At 46.1% G+C, this 11,521-nt stretch overlaps 1 pseudogene; it reads left to right on the top strand.

Annotated features, from left to right (window-relative positions):
• The first annotated feature begins 7,852 nt into the window (after positions 1-7,852).
• On the top strand, positions 7,853-11,094 carry LOC130877017 (kinesin-like protein KIF23; annotated as a pseudogene).
• The last annotated feature ends 427 nt before the right edge of the window (positions 11,095-11,521 follow it).

Raw genomic sequence — 11,521 nt, 5'->3', positions numbered from 1 at the left:
GGAGCCAGGTGTGGAAGGGCCAGGATACAGTTTGCTGTTTCCTCTCCAGCCCTCCCCTGTTTCACTTCCTGCCTCTTCATTTTCTAGAACTGTTGATGTCTTCAAATATCTCTGGCCAGGATCAAAGTGACCTGCAGATCAGTTCCCTGTTCTTGCCCAATCTCAGCCTGTCTCTGGCACCCAGTCACAGCTTCCTATGCACTCAACACCAGGCCCCCAGCTCTGGCCTGACTCACACACACTCCTTTTCTCCCTCCCCAGTGCCTCCCAGATCCTCCTCATCTCCCACCCACCCAATTCTATGTTCCCCCTCTCGCAAAACAAAACAAACAAAAATAAAAGTCAAAGCAAACAAACAAAAGACCAACAAGGAAGAAAAAAAAAACAGAAAAAACCCCACCAAGTTCGTTTTGTGTTGGTCAAATACTGCAGGGTCTGGTGGGGTGTGGTTGGTAGACCTAAGGACACTCGATTAGAGGAAACGGATTTTCCCCTTTGCTAGTGAGTATCAATTGCAAATAGCTTCTTGGTTAGGAATGAGAGCCAGCGTCCACCTCTTAATGAGCAGAGATTTGATGACGACACTCAGGACTGAGTGCTCCAAAGATTCCCCCTCTGCGCACATTGCTCAGCTGTGGGTCTTCACTCAAGCAGGGAAGTTCCTCAAAAGATGGATCCTGGCACCGCGCTGAGTCCAGGAACACAAACATCTGTCCTCGTGCCCTGATAGGGTTACGCGTTATCTCTAAAGGCTGGGAGGATGACTCAGTGGGTAAACTGCTTGCTTCAGAAGCATGAGGACTTGAACTTGAATCCCCAACACTCACATAAGAAGCCAGGCATGGCAGCACATACCTATGATGCTGGCACATGCCTATGGTGCCAGCACACGCCTATGATGCCGACACACAGGTATGATGTGGGCACACGCCTATGATGCTGACACACACCTATGATGCGACACATGCCTATGATGCCAGCACACGCCTATGATGCCGACACACCCCTATGATGCCAACACATGCCTATGAGGCCGACACACGCCTATGATGCCGACACACCCCATGATGCCGACACACCCCTACGATGCCGACACACACCTACGATGCCAGCACACGCCTATGATGCCGACACACCCCTATGATGCCGACACACCCCTATGATGCCGACACACACCTATGATGCCGACACACACCTATGATGCCGACACACACCTATGATGCCGACACACACGTATGGTGTGGGCACACGCCTATGATGCCGACACACATGTATGATGTGGGCACACGCCTATGATGCAGACACATGCCTATGATTCAGACACACGCCTGCGATACCGGCACAATGGGGAAAGGAGAGTGACAAGCAGATCCACAGGACCAGTGTAGCCAAAACAACAAAACGTAGGTTCAGAGACACCGTTTCAAAGAATAGGACAGAGAGTAATAAAGGAAGATATTAAAAATCCACCTCCAGCCTCCACGCACACTGGCACAGGCCAGCATATACCACACAGACATATATGATCTATAGGTATTTTCTCATTTAACCCTCACAACAAACATCCTAGGCGGTCAATACATTTGTCACTGGAAGAAAGATTAAGTGACTTGGTCCAGGTGGCGTATACTATAGTTTGGATCTCAGTTGTCCCCCAAAAACTCGTGTGTTAAAGGCTTGGTCCCCAGACTATATCACTATTAGAATACAAGGAAGTTATGAGAATGGAGCCTGCTGGGAGGTCTTTTGTGTTTGCAGGAGGAGACTTCACAAGGAGACTGAACTCTCGGTTCCTTCCTCTCCCCTTCTCCGGTCAGGAGCCAAGCGCTTTGCTCCTCCCATGTTCACTGTCATAACGTGCCATGCCATCTCACCCCAGGTCCAAATCAATACAGAGAATTTATCATGGATGGCAACCTCTAGAACCACGAGCCAAGATAAAGCGGTTGATTTCTCTCAAATAGCTGTAGTACTGGATCAGGTTCTGACTACTGTTCAAAAGCCAGTACTCGGGACACGAGAACTAGAAGAAAGGAACTAATTTTTATCCAAAGGTGGCATCCTGGGTGCTGGGAAGAGGCACTGTCTATGAGACACATCTTAAAGAACTCGGGCCTGTGACATGACTTTTCCGGGTGGAAGGGGACAGTAGAGGAGGAACGCACTGAGTCATGGATCCGGAGTCCGTGGCCATCTTGTAACGGGGGGGGGGGGGATCTCTTTTGCCAGAATATCTTTATGAAAACCGTTAGCCTTAATCTCTCAGGTCAGCTCCTACAATACTTTACGAAAGATGGAGAGCCAGCTCAGTGTTTCAGTGCTCTGGCTGCTCCTCCAGAGGACCCAGGTTCGATTCCCCCAGCACCCTCGTGGTGACTCACAACTGTCTGCAGCTCCAGTTTCAGTGCCCCTGACAAGCTCTCCTGTCCTCCTCGGGCACTGCACACAGGTGGTGCACAATAAACATACAGAAAAAAATCTATAAATAAATTATTTTTCTTTTCATTTTAAAAAACATGCTGTTTTCTGCAAATTAAACAAAACTCACACTTCCTCTTTTAGGGACCAACAGAGCGAGACGGCGTGAGGAAGGTCGGACGACCCGGGCTCTGGTAGAGAAAAGTCACCATGGATTAAGTTTTACAGCCCGTGTCTTTATAGCTCTTTGTCCAAAGACCTGCTAACCTCAAAGGCTGAGCTACAAAGCCGGGAGGGCAGAAGCAACCAGCTTTTACTGAATGAGTTTAGACAGCTTCAGTCAGAGGCGTCGTCTACAGCGAAGCTACAGTCAGTCGCACCCTGATCTGCTGTGGAACCTACAAATTAGTGGTCTCCCACCACCACCCCAGTTTGTTATTTTTAAAGGCAAAAAAGAAAATGTAAACTTTTGCTTTTCTCCTCCCAGCTGAATCTACCTTTTAAAGAGTCAGTAACTTTCTCTACAAAATCGACTCCAGTCCCCACCCTGCATGACAACAGACTTTTTCCTTCCTTAGATAGATGTGATGATCTAGATCACCCAGTGCCACCACCGCTCCATCCAGACGGCAAAGTCCAAGTCCCCTGGAGACTGTACTAGATGAAGAGGAGACCTCTTAGGAGGGAGTTTAGGTAAATGAAGTTATAGCAAAGGGCAGTAAGCCTGGCCGTGGTGGCGCACACCTTTAATCCCAGAACTCAGGAGGCAAAAACAGACGGATCTCTGTGAGTTCAAGACCAGCCTGGTCTACAGAGTGAGTTCCTAGACAGTCAAGGGCAACAGAGAGAAACCCTGTCTCAGGGAAGACAGAGCCTGTGGCTCAGTGCTAAAGATTTGTTTAGCGTTGCAAGACACGCAATTTGATCCACCGTAAACACAGAGAAAACTTCCTTCCTTCCTTCCTTCCTTCCTTCCTTCCTTCCTTCCTTCCTTCCTTCCTTTCTTTCTTTCTTTCTTTCTTTCTTTCTTTCTTTCTTTCTTGATGAGGACCCTGAAAGAAGTGGCTGTCCATAACCAACAGAGCCATGCCTGTCAATGACCTTAGCCTTCTGGCCTCCAGAACTACAGGGAAAAAATGCACTTATGTTTCCTATTATGGAAGTCCAAGCAGACTAACAATAGCTAAGAGGACTAATGAAAACTTAACATATGAGGGTTCCACAGCAAAGATAAAGGAAGGAATGATCTCTTAAAACGGGCTTAGTGGGGAGGAAGATGGATAAGGGATAGAAACATAGACAGAGAGGACTCAAGAGTGTAGTGCTCTATAGCATATTAATTATAGGTAACAGTTTCTACCACATACTTCAGATAGCCAGAGCCTGGGTTTCTAATGTTCACAAAGATACTACATGTTCAAAATGATGGAAACACTAATCACCGTGACTTGATCAACATTGAAACCTCACACTGAACCCCACAAATATTAACAATCTAGAAAGGAAAAGAAAAAAACTAGCAGTAAACAGAGAAAAGGTTTTATAAGAAGTAATCTATGTGACAACTTAATCTTACATATATAAAGATTTTATAATAAGTAATCTATGTGACAACTTCATCTTACATTATAGAGCAAGAACAGGAAGTTATAAGAAAGCAACAACTGATAAAGAAATAATTTCTGAGGAACTGTCTTGAGTCAATCAGGGGTTGTTTATTTTGAAATACAATAAAGAATATGGGGGCTGGAGAGATGGCTCAGAGGTTAAGAGCATTGCCTGCTCTTCCAAAGGTCCTGAGTTCAATTCCCAGCAACCACATGGTGGCTCACAACCATCTGTAACAGGGTCTGGTGCCCTCTTCTGGCCTGCAGGCAGACAGACAGACAGACAGAATATTGTATGCATAATAAATAAAGAAATATTTTTTAAAAAGAATATGAAGTGCTAACTGATAAATAGCAGAGTCATAAATCTGGGACATAGAAGACAGAAACGATTAGAGCTCTAAGTCTCGGAGCTAACACTCATGTCCGTGTTTGTAACACCACTCTTCACAGTCAGAGGCAAAAGGACCTCCAGTGCCCACAGATGCCCACCGACTGATGAACGAGTACATGTGGAATAGCCATAAAATGGAATACTATGTGGTCAGCAAGGGAGGAAATTTGGGCACAGGCTAGAATGTGGGTGTAGAATAAGTTGTGTGCTTAGCGAAATAAGTCAGTCACACACACAAAAAAAAGCAAATACTTTCTGACTCCCTTTATATGAGGAACTAAGAGAGATCAAACTGACAGAGAGGAAGAACGGTGATTATCTGGACAGGAATAGAAAGTTGCTTAATAGGTTTAGAGTTTCGCTTTTGCTGGATGAACACACTCTAGAGATGGTTGGTAGCTGGTGTCAATACCATGCTGCACACTTAAAAATGGTTTTGAGCCAGGCTTCACACACAACTAAGCCCAATGTCAGGAGGCTGAGGCAGGAGGATTGCTGTGAGTACCAACCAGGCCAGCCAGGGTGACATACATAGCAAAACCCTGTTTCAAAACAATGATCGTGGCAAATTTAATGTCAGAGAGAGAGAGAAAGAGAGAGAGAGAGATGATAGATGGACTAAGGGGTGCACCACCACAGTCAGCATTAATGTTATGCATATTTTATCACCACAAAAGGGGGTGGTAGAGGAAGAAATGTAAGCTACATTTCATTAAACTTAGTTCGTTGTCAATTCTAATATGCACTAGTATTTACTCCCCTCTCTGGTAAAGCATTGACAAAGCTTTTTCCTTAAGATTTTAGTCCTGTGTGTGTATACATGTATATGTGTGTGTGGATCTGTGCACAGGAGCGCAGGCGCCGATGGAGGACAGAAGAGGGCTCTGATCCCCTGGAGCTGAAGCTATGGCAGTTGTGAGCTGCCCAGCACTGGTGCTGGGGACTGAGCTCAGGTCCTCCGCGAGAGCAGTGTGTGCTCTCGATGGCTGAGCCCTCTCTCCACCCTTGTTTCTCATCTTTAGAATTTCTACCATAAGCTTACTCAAAAAGCTTGCCAGACTTATTGAGACACAATGTTTTATGCTAGATTGTCCATGTGATATTTGGAATAAATTGGGTAAAGTATTCTCAAATATGAAATCAAAGTCAGGCCTGGGGACATTAGGAAGGCAGAGGCAGGAGGATGAGGATTGCTCATGTGTTCAAGGCCAGCCTGCCCTACGCAGTGAGTTCCAAGTCAGTCAGGGTCACATAGTAAGACCTCCCCCAAACTTTAATATAAGTAATAATAATCACAGTAATATAAAATAAATAGAAGGAAAAGAAGTTGGTTAAATAGTCTTAAAATTTGTTTCTCTTCAAGGCCACTCTCCTGAGCCATTTTAGCTTCGGAGACAAGGGCCTCGCTTCCATCCTTACAGCCCCTCAGCCTTCCAGAAAACAGCAGGAGCCAGCTGTCCTTGTCTCTGGGATTTTCTTCAGGCCATGGACATCCTGCAAGCTTTTTTTTTTTGCCAGGAGAGAGCACTGGAAGACTTTCAGGACTCATGTTTTTTATGGTGAGTCCTCAGGGGTTAGTGATGGGGACTGCAGAGGAATTGTGAGGCCTGGTCAGACTTGCAGGATTGACAACCAAAGTCAAGACATACAGGAAGCAATATCTATGTCACAATCCACACCTGAACAGAGGCTCTGACATGCTGCCAGGTGTAGGACATCTTGATTTCAGAGATGTTCATGTGGGAAAACAAATGTATGTTGTAGAGATCGTGAAAATCAGAAGGAAGAAGTAGCTGGCTTTTTCTTTTAGGCCACCAACCAGGTCCCAAATCAAGGCACAGAAACTTATTAGTTATGAATGCTCGGCCTTATCTTAGCTCTTATTTTAATCTTTTTTTTTAATATTTATTTATTATGTATACAATATTCTGTCTGTGTGTATGCCTGAAGGCCAGAAGAGGGCGCCAGACCTCTTTACAGATGGTTGTGAGCCACCATGTGGTTGCTGGGAATTGAACTCAGGACCTTTGAAAGAGCAGGCAATGCTCTTAACCACTGAGCCATCTCTCCAGCCCCTAATCTTTTTTTTTTTTTATCTATGTTTTGTCTCAGGGCCTTTTACTTTTTTTTCTTTCTTCCTTCCTTTTTTCCTCTCTTTCTCTCTCTCTTTCTTTGTTTCTTTCTTCCTTTCTTTCTGTATATCTTAGTTTTCTGCTGCCTCCAGGGTGGCTGGCTGGTGGATGCCCAGCTTCTAGCCCCAGGCATGTCCCTTTCTTTCTCCCTAGTTCTCTTCTTTCTTCTGACTAAATTTCTCCTCCTACGTATTCTCTCAGCCCACCAGCCTTGCCTACCCCTCCTGCCTAGCTATTGGCTGTTCAGCTTTTTATCAGACCAATCAGGTGCCTTAGGCAGGCAAAATGAAACAGCAACACATCCTTACATAATTAAACAAAGGCAGCAGAAACAAATGCAACACATCCTTACACGGTTAAAGAACTATTCCACAACAGAGGAATGCAACTTGGGAGTGGAGAATCCACCTTTTGTGCAAGGGTCTGGGCTCCGTCCTCAGCATGGAAGGAAGGGCAGAAGGGAACCAACATAGCTGAAATACATACAATAGAAAATAGAAAATAATGAAGAAGCAATAACCTAAGAAATAGCAGAAAACATTTCTATAGAGCTCTCATCCCTGCTGGGTTTTTAACCTTCCAGTGAGGCCTTTTGTTTAGAAGCACCTTTTCACACAGGTCCCTTTAGAAATCTGTCCCCAGTTCCAGGATCAAACATCCAAATTCCTTTACTAATTTACTCACAAACTTTAGAATTATTACACTCGGGCATTACCAACAACCTATCAGGTTCCGTGACACTATGCATTATGTAATTGCATCTCTTTCTTTCCATTACGGCCCCAAGAACCTCAAAGGGAACTGACAAACTACACTCCTCACCTTTGCAGGGCGTCACAGCCCACACGGCTTCACTTCCCTCTTTCTCCATTAACTTTCTGCTTGTAGTTCAGCTTCCGTTTCCTTTGCTCGCAGATGCGTTTTACAGTCTGTCTGTCAGCGAGTTGTTAGCTATATTCTTCTACTACGTCTGGACTTTTGTTGTCCCTACCACTGCCCCAGGGGACCCGGTCCCTCCTGTGCCCTCCTGAGCAACTGAAGCGCATGCCCTTCCCCTTCTTTCTCCCGCTCATCTGCTGAGTTGTGCACCCTTCCAGCCAACCTCCTACAGTCTTTTCTACAGCTTTCGCAGTTCAAGGTTCAAAACCTGTCACTTTCATTTTTCCTGATTTAAGTGGTACCCCAACCCTTCTTTCTGCTCCATGGCAGAAGCTGGCTAGAACGAGATAAGGGATGCTGTATTTGCTTCCGTCAGAGTTTGAGAGACCTCCTGGCTCACACCTAACCATCATGCCTCACCCATGAACAAGGAGGAACGAGGGGCAAGGCTCAAGCTGCCAGGTCAGTGATGAACGTGAGAACAAATGTGAACTCTAGAAATGGGTGTCCTTCACAGTAGTGAATGAGGCTCTAACACAGAGACCCAGTGGGCTGGAAGGAAGGGCACCCGAGAAAGAGAGTTGCCACAAGTGAGAAGTACCTGGTCCCCCATTCACTTGGGGGGCAGGATGCCCCACGGGGATCCCCAGGACTTAGCGGTTTCCAGGGTGCAGGGCCTCACTTTAGAGCTCACTTCACAGCCAGAATGAGGGGGCACTGCTCCTCCAGGGAAGATTTCCAAGAGCGAAGGACCTCAGGCTTCCCTTGCTATGAAGAATTCTGTTTGCCTCACCAAGGCAATAACGTGAAGGTTCGTCTACGTCACTTTTCTACAGTTGTGACAAAGCACCATGACCAAGACAATTTAGGGAAGGAAGAGTTTATAAGGCTTATGTTTTCAAAGGAACAGGAGTCCGTCACCATCACGGCAGGGGCATGGCAGCTGGCAGTACAGCAGCAGGTCAGCAGGCACGGTGCTGGAGTAGCAGCCGAGATTCTATAGCCTAATCCACAACACAAAGCAGAGAGAGTCATCTTGGTCCTAAGTCAACACCAGATCCCAGGCATCCAGATAGATCCACCAGCTCCGGGTAACCTGACCGTCCCTGACTATCCCAGGTGACATGGGATAGTTATGCTTTTCCTGCAAGAGCATGTATCTCAAACACAGGAAAGTTTAAAATTAAATACACAGATGGCAAAGAGATCACAGTGTTACATGCTTGTAGTCCCAGGTGCGCGTGCAGCTGAGACGGGAAGCTCCTTTAAGCAGAAGTCCAGGGACTGAGCAATGTACTCAGACTTCATTTCAAAAGGAACTCATTAGGACTTGGAAGGTCGCTCTGCTGTTAAAGTCCTTGCATCACACACATCAGGACTTAAGTCCAATCCCCAGAACTCACCTGAAAGAGCATGGTGGCTCGCATTTGTAATCCCAGTGGTGGAGATGCAGAGACGGGCGGATCCCTGCCAGGGCTTGCTGGTCCTCAGCTTAGCTCCCAGGCAGTGAGAGATCCAACCTCAAAAATATTAACACCTGGGCTGGAAAGATGGCTCAGAGGTTAAGAGCACTGGCTGCTCTTCCAGAGGTCCTGAGTTCAATTCCCAGCAACCACATGGTGGCTCACAACCATCTGTACTGAGATCTGGCGCCCTCCTCTGGTGTGCGGGCATACATCGAGGCAGAATGTTGTATACATAATAAATAAATAAATCTTTACAAAAAAAAAAATTAACACCTTAACAACACCTGAGGCTGAGCTCTAGCTTCTACACACACACACACACACACACACACACAAACACCTCACGTACACACAGAGAGAGAGAGACATACGCAGGCATACACACACAAATATACTAGCCAATTAATAATAGAAGAGATGACAAAGTAAGTCAAACATATGATATTAGCACATGTGCGCTCAATTTAAGAGTAACCTACGGTTGATACTAAAATGTATAAGAAAGTAAGTATGCTAAATTTTTAATTGGCCCTGGAAATATCAGTTATTTGTTTGTTGACTTACTTGTAGCAAAGGTTTTTTTTGTTTTGTTTTGTTTTTTGGTCTTTTCGAGGCAGGGTTTCTCTGTAGCTTTGGAGCCTGTCCTGGAACTCCCTTTGTAGACCAGGCTGGCCTCGAACTCCCAGAGATTCCACCTGCCTCTGCCTCCCAAGTGCTGGGATTAAAGGCATGTGCCACCAACACCCAGCTGTAGCAAAGTTCTTACTATGTAGTGAGTTTTCCTGATCAAGAATGCTGTGCAGAAGTGGTCAGTGACACAGCTGCGCATAAGTGGTCAGTCACACAGCTGTGCAGAAGTGGTCAGTCACACAGCTGTGCAGAAGTGGTCAGTGACTGACACAGCTGTGCAGAAGTGGTCAGTCACACAGCTGTGCAGAAGAAGTGGTCAGTCACACAGCTGTGCAGAAGAAGTGGTCAGTCACACAGCTGTGCAGAAGTGGTCAGTCACACAGCTGTGCAGAAGAAGTGGTCAGTCACACAGCTGTGCAGAAGTGGTCAGTCACACAGCTGTGCAGAAGTGGTCAGTCACACAGCTGTGCAGCTCCACACCCCTGAGGGTTATCAGTGACACAGCTGTGCAGCCCCACACCCCTGAGGGTTATATCGACTCAACAGAAATGGAGACTGTATGGAGACTCGGTATTCATTTAAGTGGGTATTTGGCACCCGTATGACTCAGAAGGAACTTTTTGATATTACAGCTAGTCCGTTGGTAGATGACCTCATTCATGGCAAGAATGGTCTTTTGTTTATATATGGTGTGACAGGAAGTGGAAAAAGTCACACAATGACAGGTTCTCCAGGGTGTGGAGGCCTGCTTCCTTGTTCTTTGGACACGATCTTCAACAGCATAGGGTCATTTCGAGCAAAGCGTTACGTTTTTAAATCTAATGATAGAAACAGCATGGAAATACAGTGTGAAGTTGGTGCCTTATTAGAACGGTAGAAAAGAGAAACCATGCCCATCCCAAAGACCCCTCTAGCAAGCGACAAGCAGGTCCAGAGTTTGCAGATATGAAAATGTACAAGAACTCTGCAAAGCAGAAAGAGTTGACGAAGACAGTGTCTGTGGTGTCTTTGTCTCTTACATTGAAATCTATAATAATCACACACATGATCTAGTGGAAGAAGTGCGGCTTGATCCTGTGAAGCCAAGTGAAACGGCTGGGTACAGCTATGAGGACCGCAGAGTCTGCACTTCCGCAATCTAAAGTACTCCGGGAAGATAAGAACCAATCTGTGTGTTATAGGACGCACAGAAGTAGAAGCGAAATCTATGGAAGAGGCTTTTGAAGGTTTTTGGAGAGCTCAGAGAAAGAGAGTACTGCTAACACCCGTTTGAAAAGCGAATCCAACCGTTCACATAGTGTTTTCAGCATCAAACTCGTCCAGGCTCCCCTGGATGCTGATGGAGACAGTGTCTTACAGGAAAGAGAACAAATCACCAGTTGTCTCTGGTCGATCTTTCTGGAAGTGAAAGAACCACACAGACTAAGGCCGAAGCAACAGATGACGAGATGCTGGTCACATTAGTCAGTCACTAATGATGCTAAGAACATGCATGGAAGACCTGAAAGACCCAGATGTGTGGAACTAACAAGATGGCTCCATATTGAGATCCAAGGCTGCTTCAATGAGGAAGAAAGGTGAGGCTGAGCATGTGTGAACCCAAAGGATGAGATTTGCTGAAGTAACCCAAGAAGTTGAAGTAACGAGAGAAAAAGATGCCTTACAACAAAGCTCACGTGGAGGGGTGTTGTATTTTATTGCAGGAAAGGGAATAAAAAAGATTGGAGGGGAAGAGGGAGACCGGCCTCTGGGGACCGGAGCAGCAGATGAGAAGAACGAGGCAGAGAGAGAGAAAGAAGAGAGAGAGATGGGAAGTGGGCAAGGCCCACTTTTTAAAAGGGAATTTATACAATAGGCACAGGAGGTGCTCCTAGTGACTGCAGCCAAGGCTGTGTCCCGCCAGGACCCCAAGGGCAGGTCAGTGCAGATGCCTGAATTCCAACACCAGGGTGACCTTGAATTGACTGTGTAGGCTTGACTGGCCTTGAACTCTTA

This window comes from Chionomys nivalis, chromosome 7 (assembly GCF_950005125.1).
Source record: "Chionomys nivalis chromosome 7, mChiNiv1.1, whole genome shotgun sequence".
In the NCBI taxonomy this organism is placed as follows: Eukaryota; Metazoa; Chordata; class Mammalia; order Rodentia; family Cricetidae; genus Chionomys; species Chionomys nivalis.
This window is presented reverse-complemented; position numbering and strand designations above follow the sequence as displayed.